General features: G+C 37.7%; 1 long non-coding RNA gene across 1 annotated transcript; it reads left to right on the forward strand.

The window, feature by feature from the left end:
• Positions 1–12,255: 12,255 nt before the first annotated feature.
• Positions 12,256–13,705, forward strand: LOC127085003 (uncharacterized). Its single transcript, XR_007788882.1, has 2 exons — positions 12,256–12,963; positions 13,069–13,705. It is a non-coding gene; the product is annotated as an uncharacterized LOC127085003 (long non-coding RNA).
• The last annotated feature ends 1,221 nt before the right edge of the window (positions 13,706–14,926 follow it).

Genomic DNA, 14,926 nt, shown 5'->3' on the forward strand with positions numbered 1-14,926 from the left:
TGAAATTCGTAGGAATTAGAGGTAGAAACGTTAGAAAATTTTGGAATCGAAAGTGTATCATTCGTGTTAGATGAGATGAATGAATTATGTGTGAAATTTGGACTGTGGAAGGTTGGATTGGGTAGATCTCGTAGCAGAGAAAGCCATTGCAGATCTGAGAGTTCTGGTCTCTGGTCATACGCGTATGGCACTAGGCAATACGCGTATGAGATGGCTGGTACGCGTATGGCACTAGGCAATACGCGTATGGATGAGGAAGATGATGTTTTGAACGTGTTTTGGTCTCTGTTGGTACGCGTATGGGAATGTGATACGCGTAGCATACGCGTATGGGCGTGGGCATTACGCGTATGGATTTGGTCAGGCGTGGGCAATACGCGTATGGGCATAGGCAATACGCGTATGGGCAGAATTGTGTATTTTCTGTGTTGTTGTTGTGCAGTTTTGGTTGTTTAGACTGAGTGTTGTAATTCAGCTGATGTATGACATATTAGGGATCATTTCCCGTGGCTTTGAGTAGTATAGGTATTAGTAGAGTGTACTAATACTGTGGTTGTTGTTTGGCATGATCTGATATGCTTATGTGATAAAATATTGAGGATGTCTGATGATATGCATATTGTTGTGAATGTATATATTATGCATGGCATAGCCTTTGGGGCTGTAGCTAATTCTCATGGTGAGGAATTAGTGAGTGAATCATTGTGGATTTGTTGTTGATGTTTGCATGCTAGATGATTAGTGTGCATAGTCTAGCCTTCGGGGCTGTAGCTAATTCCCATGGTGAGGAATTGGTGAGTGAGTCATTAGATCTCAAATGAGTGGGACTAGTGAGCTTAGTAGCCGTATCTGGAGTTGATCGGTGAGCTTGAACTGTATGTTCAAGGATAGTCGGTACCGCATGTGTGGAGTCTCATTTCATAATGAATGTATGGCATATAATATGAATGGATGTATTCCAGTATTATATGTGTGTTATGTGTTGTGTTGTTGATGTTGAGTATGGTTGAGATTATACATATGCTATATGTTACTGTTGAATATGATGTTGGAACGGATATTGCCGTTGCTGAGTGCGTAGTCTGATTAGGGTGAATTGATGTGTTAATTACTTAGCATTACATGTTGTTCTATAATGCTTATTATATTGATTGAGGAACTCACCCTTACATCTATTTTTCAGGTAACGAGCAATGAGTTGAGTAGAAGCTAGTGCTATGGAGTCTAGTGTCGTCCTTAGTGGGTCATGCTCTGGTAGATGTAACATCGGGAGGGGATGTTTGAATATGTTTTAATACAGTTGTTGATCAACTTTACATGCAATGTAGTACATGCTTTGAATGTCGATGTTTTGTATCCGCTGCGAATTATGCAAAAGAGTCTTATTTTGATTAAATAAATGAGCATGACAGGATATTTTGATAATTGTTGTGAAATGATTGTGTGACACCCTTCGGGGCATAATTACTCTGATTGATATGTTATTATTTTAATTAAATATTTTGGGGTATTTAGAAGGGTGTTACATTAGTGGTATCAGAGCATAGTCGGTCGAGTCGAGTCGTAATTATTCTGTTTTCCCTGTACGGGATAGGTGTTGTGTAACCCTATCAGTACTTATTGTTTTAGTTTGTTTGGGTTTTCAGAATAAAGATGGCTGGAAGAGGTAGAGATGATGCTGCAATTGCTGAGGCTCTGGGTATGCTAGCTGGAGTACTTGGAGGAAATCCGAATGTTGTGGGAATGGGAGCTGCTCGTCAACTGAGTGAGTTCCAGAAGAACAATCCTCCAATGTTTAAGGGAGCATACGATCCAGATGGCGCTCAGAAGTGGTTGAAGGAGATCGAGAGAATCTTCCGAGTAACTGAGTGTGCCGATAACCAGAAGGTCAGGTTCGGTACGCATATGCTGGCAGAAGAAGCTGATGATTGGTGGGTTGCTACCCGCACTGAGTTGGAAGCTGCTGGAAATGCTGAGATCACTTGGGCTGTGTTCAGAGAGAGATTTCTGAGGAAGTACTTTCCAGAGGATGTCAGAGGAAAGAAAGAAATAGAATTCTTGGAATTGAAGCAGGGTAACCGGTCTGTTACTGAGTATGCTGCTAAGTTCACAGAGCTGTCCAAGTATTATACTCCCTATAGTGAGGCTACTGGGGAATTTTCTAAGTGTGTGAAGTTTGAGAACGGGCTGCGTCCCGAGATCAAACAGGCTATTGGATATCAGCGGATCAGGGTGTTTTCTGATTTGGTTGACTGTTGCAGGATTTTCGAACAGGATTCCAAGGCTAGAGCAGAGAGCTATCAGCAAAGGGTTGATAGGAAGGGTAAGAATCAGATTGATCGTGGAAAATCGTATGCAGCTGGCAAAGGTTTCCAGAGACAGAGTGGGATGAAGAGGCCTAGTGGGGGAGACTCTAGTGCCCCTGTTAAGTGTTATAGATGTGGTCGGGCTGGACATCGTGTCCATGAGTGTACCAGTGCTGAGATGAAGTGTTTCAAGTGTGGAAAAGGTGGTCATTTGGCTGCAGAGTGTCGGTTGAAGACTGTGACTTGTTTCAACTGTGGAGAGTTGGGTCATATCAGTCCACAGTGTCCTAAGCCGAAGAAAGAGAATCAGTCAGGAGGCAAGGCCTTTGCTTTATCGGGTTCCGAGACTTCTGCAGATGATCGTTTGATCCGAGGTACGTGTTATATTAATGGCTTTCCTCTTGTAGCTATTATTGACACAGGTGCTACTCATTCTTTTATATCTTTGGATTGTGCGGTGAAACTTAAGTTAGAGATATCTGAGATGTATGGTAGTATGGTGATTGATACTCCTGCAAAGGGTTCAGTGACTACTACTTCAGTTTGTTTGAATTGTCCTTTGAGTATTTTTGGTAGAGATTTTGGGATAGACCTTGTGTGTCTTCCACTAGTGCAGATTGACGTTATCTTGGGTATGAACTGGTTGGTGTTTAACCGAGTTTCTATCAACTGTTTTGATAAGACTGTGATCTTTCCTGAGATTGAGGAAGGAAAGAGTTTGTTTCTATCAGCAAGGCAGGTGAATGAGGCAGTGGCAGATGGGGCAGAGTTGTTTATGCTGTTAGCGACTTTGGAGGCTAAAGATAAACTGGCGATTTGTGATCTAGCCGTGGTGTGTGATTTTCCTGATGTGTTTCCAGAAGAAGTGAATGAATTACCGCCAGAGCGTGAAGTTGAGTTCTCGATTGATTTGGTACCTGGTACTAGACCGATATCGATGGCTCCGTACCGTATGTCTGCTGTTGAGTTAGCTGAATTGAAGAGTCAGCTGGAAGATCTGTTGGATAAGAAGTTTATTCGTCCGAGTGTGTCACCGTGGGGTGCACCAGTGTTATTGGTTAAGAAGAAAGAAGGTACTATGAGGTTGTGTGTGGACTACAGGCAACTGAATAAAGTGACGATCAAGAATCGGTATCCTTTGCCGAGGATTGATGATTTGATGGATCAGTTGGTTGGTGCGAGTGTGTTCAGCAAAATAGATTTGAGGTCGGGATATCATCAGATACGTGTGAAAGCTGAGGATATTCAGAAGACTGCTTTCAGAACGAGGTATGGACATTATGAGTATTCTGTAATGCCTTTTGGTGTGACTAATGCGCCTGGAGTATTTATGGAGTATATGAATAGGATTTTCCATCCGTACCTAGATAAGTTTGTTGTGGTGTTTATTGATGACATTTTGGTGTATTCGAAATCTGAAGAAGAGCATGCTGAGCAATTGAGAGTGGTTTTAGGAGTTCTACGAGAAAAGAAGTTATTTGCTAAACTATCCAAGTGTGAATTTTGGTTAGAAGAGGTTAGTTTTCTTGGTCATGTGATTTCAAGAGGTGGTGTTGCGGTTGATCCTTCTAAGATAGAAGCGGTGTCTAAGTGGGAAGCTCCGAAGTCTGTTGCTGAGATTCGAAGTTTTCTTGGTTTGGCTGGTTATTATAGGAAGTTCATTGAGGGATTTTCTAAGTTGGCGTTACCGTTGACGATGTTGACTAGAAAGGGGCAAGCATTTGTTTGGGACTCAAAATGTGAAGAAGGTTTCCAAGAGTTAAAGAGAAGGTTAACTACTGCTCCTATTTTGATATTACCGAGTCCGTCAGAACTATTTGAGGTTTTCTGTGATGCTTCATTGTTGGGTTTGGGTGGTGTGTTGATGCAGAATAAGCAGGTTATAGCTTATGCTTCGAGACAGCTAAGAGTTCATGAGAGGAACTATCCGACACACGATTTAGAGTTGGCAGCTGTGGTATTTGTTCTGAAGTTATGGAGGCATTACTTGTATGGATCAAGATTTGAGGTTTTCAGTGACCATAAGAGTTTAAAGTATTTATTTGATCAGAAAGAGCTGAATATGAGACAGAGGAGATGGTTAGAATTTCTAAAGGATTATGACTTTGGTTTGAATTACCATCCGGGTAAAGCAAATGTAGTGGCTGATGCATTGAGTCGGAAATCATTGCATATGTCTATGTTAATGGTTAAAGAATTGGATTTGATTGAGCAGTTTAGAGACTTGAGTTTGGTGTGTGAGAGTACTCACAATAGTGTTAAATTGGGTATGCTGAAGTTAACAAGTGGTATTCTGGATGAGATCAGAGAGGGTCAGAAATCCGATATGCTTTTGGTTGATAAGTTGACTTTAGTGAATCAAGGTCAAGGTGGTGAATTCAGAGTTGACGAGAATGGCATTTTGAAATTTGGTAATCGGGTGTGTATTCCGGATGTTACCGAACTTAAGAAGAGTATTCTAGAAGAAGGACATCGTAGTGGTTTGAGTATTCATCCTGGAGCTACGAAGATGTATCATGATTTGAAAAAGTTATTTTGGTGGCCGGGAATGAAGAAAGAAATTGCGAGTTTTGTTTATTCCTGTTTGACTTGTCAGAAGTCAAAGATTGAGCATCAGAAGCCGTCTGGGCTAATGCAACCGTTGGCTATTCCAGAGTGGAAGTGGGATAGTATTAGTATGGATTTTGTTTCTGGTTTGCCGAGGACAAATAAGAATTTTGAAGCTATTTGGGTGATAGTTGACAGATTGACGAAGTCGGCTCATTTCATTCCGATCAGAATGGATTATCCATTAGAGAGATTAGCCGAGTTGTATATTGAGAAGATTGTAAGTTTGCATGGTATTCCGTCCAGTATTGTTTCGGACAGAGATCCTAGATTTACATCGAAATTTTGGGAAGGTTTGCAGAGAGCTTTGGGAACTAAGCTGAGATTGAGTTCTGCATATCATCCGCAGACTGATGGTCAGACTGAGAGGACGATTCAGTCATTAGAAGATCTTTTGAGAGCTTGTGTTTTGGAAAAGGGAGGTGCTTGGGATTGTTATTTGCCTTTGATTGAGTTTACCTACAACAATAGTTTTCATTCGAGCATTGGTATGGCACCGTTTGAAGCTTTGTATGGTAGGAGATGTCAGACACCTTTATGTTGGTATGAGTCCGGTGAGAGTGTTGTGGTTGGACCGGAGATTGTTCAACAAACTACGGAAAGGATTAAGATGATTCAGGAGAAGATGAGAATTGCTCAGAGTCGTCAGAAGAGTTATCATGATAAGAGGAGGAAGTCACTTGAGTTCCAAGAGGGAGATCATGTGTTTCTTCGTGTTACTCCGATAACTGGTGTTGGTCGAGCTTTGAAGTCAAGGAAGTTGACACCTCGATTTATTGGTCCTTATCAGATTTTGGAGAGGATAGGAGAGGTAGCCTATCGTGTCGCTTTACCGCCGTCACTTGCAAATTTGCATGAGGTTTTTCATGTGTCTCAGTTGAGGAGGTACATTCATGATCCGTCGCATGTAGTCCAAATAGATGATGTACAGGTGAGAGATAACCTGACTGTGGAAACATCACCTATGAGGATTGAGGATCGAGAATTGAAGCAGTTGCGGGGTAAAGAGATTGCCTTGGTGAAGGTAGCTTGGGGAGGACCAGCAGGTGGCAATGTGACTTGGGAACTTGAGAGCCAGATGAAGGAGTCTTATCCTGAGTTGTTCGCTTAAGGTATGTTTTCGAGGACGAAAACTCTTTTAGTGGGGGAGAGTTGTAACACCCCAATTAAAATAAGATAATTATTTAATTTAAATTAATATTTTATTTATTAATTTAATTGAATAATTGGAAGTTTGGATTATTATCATTATTTTGGAATAATAATTATTGGGTTATTATTTTATTGGAATAAAATAAGTTGGAATAACAAAAGTCCCATTTGTGGTAAAAAGGGTTTTCACGTGAAAAGGAACAGAGAAGCGGCTGAAAGTGGAAAAAGGCAAAGAGGCAGAGCAAGAGAAGAGGAAAAGCTTGAAGCTAACGGAAGTGCCGGATTAACTCAGGTAAGGGGGGTTTATCATCGAATAACGGGTATTATGGGATGATATGTACTGGGTAGTGAGAAACTATTGTTTTACCTTTGATTTGATTGATGCATGCTGAAATTGGTAGAATATTGGATGAACGGAATTGGGATTAAAATTGATGAAATTCGTAGGAATTAGAGGTAGAAACGTTAGAAAATTTTGGAATCGAAAGTGTATCATTCGTGTTAGATGAGATGAATGAATTATGTGTGAAATTTGGACTGTGGAAGGTTGGATTGGGTAGATCTCGTAGCAGAGAAAGCCATTGCAGATCTGAGAGTTCTGGTCTCTGGTCATACGCGTATGGCACTAGGCAATACGCGTATGAGATGGCTGGTACGCGTATGGCACTAGGCAATACGCGTATGGATGAGGAAGATGATGTTTTGAACGTGTTTTGGTCTCTGTTGGTACGCGTATGGGAATGTGATACGCGTAGCATACGCGTATGGGCGTGGGCATTACGCGTATGGATTTGGTCAGGCGTGGACAATACGCGTATGGGCATAGGCAATACGCGTATGGGCAGAATTGTGTATTTTCTGTGCTGTTGTTGTGCAGTTTTGGTTGTTTAGACTGAGTGTTGTAATTCAGCTGATGTATGACATATTAGGGATCATTTCCCGTGGCTTTGAGTAGTATAGGTATTAGTAGAGTGTACTAATACTGTGGTTGTTGTTTGGCATGATCTGATATGCTTATGTGATAAAATATTGAGGATGTCTGATGATATGCATATTGTTGTGAATGTATATATTATGCATGGCATAGCCTTTGGGGCTGTAGCTAATTCTCATGGTGAGGAATTAGTGAGTGAATCATTGTGGATTTGTTGTTGATGTTTGCATGCTAGATGATTAGTGTGCATAGTCTAGCCTTCGGGGCTGTAGCTAATTCCCATGGTGAGGAATTGGTGAGTGAGTCATTAGATCTCAAATGAGTGGGACTAGTGAGCTTAGTAGCCGTATCTGGAGTTGATCGGTGAGCTTGAACTGTATGTTCAAGGATAGTCGGTACCGCATGTGTGGAGTCTCATTTCATAATGAATGTATGGCATATAATATGAATGGATGTATTCCAGTATTATATGTGTGTTATGTGTTGTGTTGTTGATGTTGAGTATGGTTGAGATTATACATATGCTATATGTTACTGTTGAATATGATGTTGGAACGGATATTGCCGTTGCTGAGTGCGTAGTCTGATTAGGGTGAATTGATGTGTTAATTACTTAGCATTACATGTTGTTCTATAATGCTTATTATATTGATTGAGGAACTCACCCTTACATCTATTTTTCAGGTAACGAGCAATGAGTTGAGTAGAAGCTAGTGCTATGGAGTCTAGTGTCGTCCTTAGTGGGTCATGCTCTGGTAGATGTAACATCGGGAGGGGATGTTTGAATATGTTTTAATACAGTTGTTGATCAACTTTACATGCAATGTAGTACATGCTTTGAATGTCGATGTTTTGTATCCGCTGCGAATTATGCAAAAGAGTCTTATTTTGATTAAATAAATGAGCATGACAGGATATTTTGATAATTGTTGTGAAATGATTGTGTGACACCCTTCGGGGCATAATTACTCTGATTGATATGTTATTATTTTAATTAAATATTTTGGGGTATTTAGAAGGGTGTTACATACTACATTAGATTTTACACTGAGGGTTTATCTATATGACAACCTCTAGACACACCCTGATTAGAAAAAAAACATTATTTCTCGTTTGTGCTATACACAGGGTTTATTCGGATAACACTCCCTAGAAAAACCCATAATGAAATGACATTTCTTACTTTTAACAGACATAACACTGCATTAAAAAACATGGTTTATTTACGAAGCATTAACATACAAAAATTGCTTGCGTGAAAGAAATAAAATGAGATATTGTATGTAAATCGAGTTATTATATATAAGTTGGTTATCACAAAATAAAACTCAAGATACAACTTAAAATGTTTACAACTCAAAATGTGTGTTGTAACACCCCTAATTTATTTAATTTTTTTATTTAATTATAACATTTTATGAATTATTTGATAATTTGTTTATGTGATATTGGTGTGTTTTGGGGTGTTTTATGATATTCTAGAGTATTCGATGGTATTTTAGTAATTTAATAATTATTAAAATATTTTGTTGAGAGCGGTAGATTTTATTTAATTATTTAAAATAATGATAATAATTATTTGAGATTTATAAATATTATTATTTAATTATTTAAATATAGTGTGACACCTTATGTTAAAAATATATTTTCTTTTTAAAAAATCAAATAAATATTTTGTTTAAATATTAAAAATGTGACACTTAATTGAATAATTATTTACTTTAAGATTTATTTTATTTTATTTATCAATTAAATAAATATTTTGTTTGGAATTAAATATTCGAGAATTAAACTTAAAGTAGAATTAAATATAATATATATCGTAAGGGAAAGTGTGAGAGTGAGGGTAAAATTAAGGTTTAAGACATATCGTTAAACAGTGCATCTGAGTCTAGGGAGACCATTGAGGCAGCGATTTAGAGAGGGAGGAACATCAAAATATTGAAAGCTCAATCTTACATGGGGAGATTGCTTAATATAGGATGGGTTTTAGGCAGCAAAATGATGAGAGTTCTCTTACCCTCTTATTAGCGCCATGTTATCACCCTGATTTACTCTGATCATATGGGGTTTGACCCAACCCCTTTGGTATGTATGATTTTGTATGAATAATATGTTTTATATTGAAATTTTGGTTTTGGGAGTCGATCGTCGTTACGATCTGTGTCCAAATGGGATAATCTCATTTGGTGATCAATATGATTTTGGGTGATCAATATGATTTTTGGATCAATAAAATAGTTTTTGGTGATTTGTTAATAAAATTGAATTTTGACGTTAAATCACACTATAATATGAAATTGAAGGTTTGTGATTGTTTTATTAAAAAGTATTGATCCCTGAATGTTTGACCAAATTGATTTTTCCCAAAACCCCTTTGGTCAGTTCCATATGATAATATCTCACAAGTGTTTATAGGGGTAATCTCATTTTGTCACTCTTTGTCCTTTATTTTTAGGGTTCTGTTAACCGTAATCCTTTAGGGTTCTGTTAACCGTAATCCTTTCGGGAAAAATCTAAAAACTCTAAAATTAATCTTTAGGGGAAAATCATAATTTTTGGGAATTTGTCATTGGAAATGGTATGTTGTAAGAATTCGACATTGGGAGGCGGAAATTTGGAAAATCTGAGATAGGAGGGTTGGTTGCACGTATAGAATGAGAAATCGCGGTTCAGCTGGCGCAAGTTTGGCGTCCGATGTCAGAATAAGTTTGACGCAAAATTCGACTATTCATTTTTTTAAGTCGTTTAAGCTCGTTTAAATTTCGAAAACAGTGTTTTACTATTTTTTTCTGAGATTTTAACAATTTACTTTTTATTTGTTTTATGTATTTAAAGACATTTGATAATGACATAAGGATTAACCTTTTGATTATAATAAATTTTAAATTTTGTTTAATCTTTCTGGTGAATAATAATTTTTTTTTATAAATAAAGTTAAAACTAACAAAATATTTGTTCTTAGTTGATATTGTGATAAAATAATCCTAAAGTAATTAAATATACCTTTTATAAAATATTATAAAAATATTAGTATATTTAACTCACATTTAGGAATATAATTAACTAAATAATTTTGGGTGTAAGAAAAGTGAATATACTGTTTAATAAATAAAATTTTAGGTGATTTGAATTTGGGTGATCCTTATTGGATAATTTGTGGTTCATGAATGGAACATATTTTGGTGATATCCTTTGGGATAATTTTGGTGTTTATGAGTATTATTATATATAATTTTGGTGAATTATGATATTTGTCCATGAAATGCATATTCGGGATTCATATTACTATGCATTCATGTATTTTGGAGATTAGGTGGGACTTCGGTCCATTTTGGTGGCCTTAGATCCATTGGTGGGGATCGTTGGTCTTGGTGGAAAAGACCAGGGGCGAGTCTCAGATCCATTGGCGGGGATCGTTGGTCTAGGTGGGAAGGACCAGAGACTAGTAGAATAAAATCAGTAACATTCCTCTGATTCCACAATATATTTTTGGTACCATATGCATAAAGGTGATGGAGTTAGTGGATCATAGCATTGCATTTTGTTGTGATGTGTGTTTGTGATTGTAATTGATTGATACATATATATCATTTATGTATGATTATTGTGTTTCTTTAATGTCATTCTATTTCTAAAATCACACAGATACTATTGTAAGTATATTCTCACCCCTTTATAATTTGCTTGGTTTTGTGGTGTGCTTTGCACAGGTGTGTCGCTACGCGAAAAATACAGAGTCGCCATCGGTTTTTATTTATTCCAAAGGAAAGGGAAAATATCGAGAAAACCCCAAAGAATGGTCGTCGCAACCACGAACAGGTTCGGAAGTCGGTTATGCAAGGGGAAGGTATTAGCACCCCTCACATCCATGGTACTCCATGGGAACCATCTAGGATGTTTGCGCTTACGTGTGTATTTTTTATCGAATGCTTGATTGCCAAAGGTTTACGGAGTGGAGGTAGATTTTAAATTAGTGTGCTCGCCAAGGAATGGATCATCGTGCCTACGTATGCCCACTTGTTGAAGTGAGAAATCAGAGTCTTCGTAGTTCGTGGGTTTAAAATGTTTGTTTGCTTTGTTGATTTTATTACCTTGAAGAAGGGTTTTCGATGGTGTCGCCCTAAGGCTCAAACAAAAGGTTTGAATGCGTTGAGTTGTTTTTAGGTTTGAGAAAGTGTTATTGATTTCGGATTGCACTAAAGACTATGGATAAAAGTGAATACCTCAAACTACCAAGTCAAACGTCTTGTGTTCGAAGCATTCAAAATGAGTGTAGGAAAGCTCCAGTCTCATCCCTTCTTTATCGCTTAAGGCTCGTGACGTACAATCCTAATTGCCATTTATTATGTTTTTGAGTTTGATTTGAGAAAAGAGACCGCTTGACGTTGGATCAAGGGTTTGCTTATTGTTTTTGATTTGAGAAAGAGGCCGCTTGACATTGGATCAAGGGTTTGTTTATTGAATTTGATTTGAAAAGACTGCTTGACGTTGGATCAAGGGTTTGATTATCGATTGCGAAATGGTGAGTGCTCCTAATGCCTAAGGGGTAACTATAAAGCAATAAGAGAAAGCAAGTAAATGCATACATCGAAAAGGGGAGGGGGTACATGTAAAGTACAAAGGAGTGCAGGAAATAAATTGTCTCATTATCAGGTAGCCCAAGAGAAAGCCATGTGTGTGCAATTGTGTCCTAAACTAGAAAGCACATAAAAGATTACAATTTGTCTTGGACCTTGAATGCTCCACCCATGTTCGGGTTAAATATTTGTCCAAGGTCTTTCGCAAGGGTCATAACAATAATCGCTAAGTCCATTCCAATGTCCATTACATGTTTGAGAATTATCTTTTTTTTTTTAAAGTCTTATCCATTTTTAGTCATTTTTGAGATGAAGTGAGAATGTACAAATATGATGTAATATAGTATGTACAAAGCACAGTAAAGCAACATAAGGTAGATGACAAAAATTAAAGGTTAGGAATTATATGCGAAATTATAAAGTGTTAGAAATTAGATGCGGAATAGTAAAGAGTTAGATGTTAATGGTTAGATGTTAGGAATCAAAGTAGAAAATATAAGAGAATTAAATCCAACTATCAATTCTAAAAATATTAACAAAATAAAATCTAAACAATTAACCAACCAATAAAAAATCTCACCAATCATTACCGAATTAAAGTCTAATCAACAAACCAAAATTAATTCCAAAAATAACAATCAATTAATATCCACAATTAAAAAATTAAGATCTAAAATCAAAGTTAATATTCACAATTAACAATCAATTAATATCCTCAATTAACAAATCAAGATCTAAAGTTATCTAACTATCCTAATTAAAACCTAATATTAATCTAAATTATGATTAATTAACAAATTATAACAACAAAAAGAGGATAATGGATCAAATAGAGAAAAAGGAATGGGCCTTGGGGAGAAAGAATGAAAGGCCCACTCGTAGGGGGGTAAACGGTCCATGGAGGGAGTGTGCGAACCAGAGTTCACTTTGGGCTTCATAGACGCTCAAGGGCCAATCCGTTGGATACGAGGGCCCTGGAAATCCCAACATCTTCAACACCTGCTCAGTGACACAGAGGGAGAGAAAAGGGAAAAACAAGAAAGACGAAAGCCGACACGCTCAAAAGCTCCCCGCGCCGGAGATCTTCGTCGGCGGCGGCGGAGTACAACCTAATCCAAAGCTCGATCTGCTCTCTCTCACCTCAACCGAATTCATAAACAAACTTCTCATCTCACATAGAAATCAAGAAACGCTAGTAAATCTTACGCTAAACCTCCTCTTCAAACCAAAATCTCGCGATATGAATATATTGATGGAAGAAGTGCATTACCGTACGCGTCGTCAAATGCTTAGTGTTCTTCAATCACCGCGCGTCGCATCCGAAAGTGAAGGCTCCATTTGAATCGTCGTGGCGTTCAAATTCCGTGCTCACTCTTGCTAACCGGTATGCTTCGCTTCCGCCGATTCCTGTTACGCCTCAATTATTTCCTCCTTTACGAATCTCGATGTACTTCGGTACCACTAATGGTATTATGGTGATGTTGTGCAGAATTGAAGTGGAGCGTTGATGCCGGTGAAGTTGGTGGTGGTGTATTAGATTGGTTGCGGTGGAAACGGTGGTTGGTTGAAGGTTTTGGTTGTGGAGGTTTAGCAGGTTGAAGAAGAAGGAGGTGAAAGAGTTCGTTATTGGCGGTGGTTAGGATTTCAAAAGAGAGGGGGAGCGCGCGGAGCGGAGAGGATCACGGTGTTGATGAAGATTGCGATGGAGGAAAAAAGTTTGTTACGGTTGCTCTCGGTGGTGGAAATAACAGAGAATGGAGGAAGAAATTCCGCAGAAGAGAAAAAAAAATCCCTCTCCTCTTCACTGCTTGCGTTCTTATAGCTTTTTGTTCATCTGCGTTTTGCTTTCATTTTCTACAACAGCTTTTGCATGCCGTTTACGGCAACTGCTGTCGTTTATGCTGTTAAGCTGCATTTTTGAACTGGTGTTGCAGCAGCTTATGCAGTTTGGCTTTGGTGTTAGCGATTTGCCGTTGATGGCTTTAGGTTCGTCGTTTGGATTACGTTTTTGTGAGCTGCGTTTTTACTTGGCTTCGGTTGCAGCTGTTGTAAGTAGTTTGAGCTGTTATGGAATTTGTGTGGCAGCAGCTTTTTGTTGTTTATCTTATGCAGCTCATTTTAATTCATTGTCGTTTTGCAAGTTGGTAGTTGTAGCAGCCTTTTTCAATCTGCGTTTTGCTCATGGCTTAAGTTGCGTTTGGTGTGAGCTGCTTTTGGCGTTTCAATTTGTTGCCCCCCTTTTTTGAGTTGTACTGATATGGGTAATTGGTGTAGGCCATGGATCCAATGGATTGTATACAAATGGATTTAAATGGTTATTGGTAAAAACTGAAACTTGGTTAAATGGATATGGGTCAAAAAATGAAAACAACTTGGACTTAGAAATGGATATTGGTTATTTGGAAGAATAAAAATGAATAATGGGCTAAAAAAGAAATGAATTACTGGAAAAAATGTTAAATGAAACAAAGTATTGGATATTGAAAATGGACTTTAACAAAAAGATGAATGGGCTTCAAAAATAAAAAATGATTAAATTTCCAAAATCGATTCGACTTTTCTAGAATCAATTTGGATCGTCCAACTTAACTTGAATTTCCAAAATTAATTTGAAAAAGAACAAAATGATTTCTAAAAAGTAAATTTATTTTTCAAGATCAAATCTAACCACGAAATCAACTTAAACTTCAAAAGTTGATTTGAAGTTGAAATTAATATGACGTTAGAATTAATCAGAACAACTATTGACATGATGACGACGTGATGACCGTATATGCAATGGACTAGTGAAGTCAACTGCCGTGACCTATAAATCATATTGAACCATGCTTATTCAGATGAAATGAATGGATGAGGATGATATGAAAATGTTTGGAATTAGTGACCTATATGATTATGTGAATGGTAGGTCGAATTTCAGGGTATGACAACTGCCCCTATTTAATTTTCTCGGACCTGAATGTATGGATAGCAACGGCTTCCAAAAAATCAAGGTAAGAGATGATTAAATACCTGAATGTATGGATGGCTTTAGGTTAATTTAGAAATATTAGTTGAACTTGGTGTGTTGTTATGCTATGGTATAGTGAACTAACTGCTATTGATTATGTTGTTTGAACTAACATGAAATGTTGGCATGGTTGTTAGTTAGTATGAAATACAATTTGATGATATGTGCTAATGTGATGTGTATGGCTTTTGTAGATGCTTTTGTAACATGTTGGTTTTTGGCATAGTTTGTGTATGAATGGTTATTGATTGTGGTGTGTATTTTGTAGGGTCAATATGCCTAAAGTGGAATGGAAAAGGTTCAATTGTGACATGTTCAACGTCAATCATTGAGGACT

Source organism: Lathyrus oleraceus, chromosome 5 (assembly GCF_024323335.1).
Source record: "Lathyrus oleraceus cultivar Zhongwan6 chromosome 5, CAAS_Psat_ZW6_1.0, whole genome shotgun sequence".
NCBI lineage: Eukaryota > Viridiplantae > Streptophyta > Magnoliopsida > Fabales > Fabaceae > Lathyrus > Lathyrus oleraceus.